The sequence below is a fragment of the Dendroctonus ponderosae genome, unplaced genomic scaffold, assembly GCF_020466585.1.
Source record: "Dendroctonus ponderosae isolate FM_Combo_2020 unplaced genomic scaffold, Dpon_F_20191213v2 Dpon_F_20191213_10, whole genome shotgun sequence".
NCBI classification, from domain to species: Eukaryota; Metazoa; Arthropoda; class Insecta; order Coleoptera; family Curculionidae; genus Dendroctonus; species Dendroctonus ponderosae.
This window is the reverse complement of record NW_026017111.1, coordinates 2,689,780-2,691,026: the sequence shown is the minus strand read 5'-3', so window position 1 is coordinate 2,691,026 and position 1,247 is coordinate 2,689,780.

The window sequence follows — 1,247 nt, the reverse complement described above, 5'->3', positions numbered from 1 at the left end:
TTATTCAAAAATTCGTAGTTCAAAAGTCCTCCATACTAGACAAACGTCTCGTATGTTTTTCTATTGGAAAAAGGAACCTATTTTACGAAAATATTGCAAGTCAAATTTGATCCGACATTTTCCGAAATTTTCCCTTATGTTTAAGGGCCACTTTTGCCATCTACAGACGTTTTTTCAAAAAATATACAGGTCAGAAGTTCTCCAAGCCAAGAAAACGTTCTGTATATTTTTCAATAGAGAAAAAGAGTTTCTTTAACAGAAAACTTGCAGACTAAACTCGAACTGAAAATTTCGAGTTTTTCCTTTGAGTTTAAAGGCGACTTTTGTCTTCGCAACACTGTTTGTTTAAAAACTCGTAGCTGAAAAATCATCCAAAGTAAAAAAAACGTGCTGTATATTTTCCAACAGAGAAAACGAGCGTATTTTATGAAAATATTGCTTATAACACGTCGAATTCGATGCAAAATTTTCTGAAATTTTGTTTTATGTCTAGGGCGATTTTTGCCTTCTGCAGACTTTTCTTCAAACGTTCGTACCTCAGACGCTTTCTATGCTAGAAAAACGTTTTGTATAGTTTCCAATAGAGCTAAAAAGTTCTTTTAACGGAAAGCTTGCAAACTAAACTGAAACTCAAAATTTCGAGTTTTTTCTTTGGGTTTAAAGGCGACTTTTACTTTTGCGACGCGATTTATTAAAAAGTTCGTAGCTCAAAAGTCCTCCATATTAGACAAACGTCCCGTATATTTTTATATTGAGAAAAGGAACCTATTTTACGAAAATATTGCAAGTCAAATTCGATCCGAAATTTTCCCTTATGTTTAAGGGCCACTTTAGCCTTCTACAGACGTTTTCTTCCAAAAATTCATAGGTCAGAAGTTCTCCAAGCCAGGAAGACGCTCTGTATATTTTTCAATAGAGAAAAAGAGTTTCTTTAACGGAAAACTTGCAATCTAAACTCGAACTCAAAATTTCGAGTTTCTCCTTTGAGTTTAAAGACAACTTTTGTCTTCGCGACACGCTTTGTTTAAAAACTCGTAGCTGAAAAATCATCGAAAGTATGAAAACGTGCTGCATATTTTTCAATAGAGAAAAAGAACGTATTTTATGAAAATATTGCTTATAATACGTCGAATTCGATGCGACATTTTCCGAAATTTTGCCTTATGTTTAGGGCGATTTTTGGCTTCTACAGACTTTTTTTCAAACGTTCGTACCTGAGATGCTTTTTAAGCTAGGAAAACGTTTTG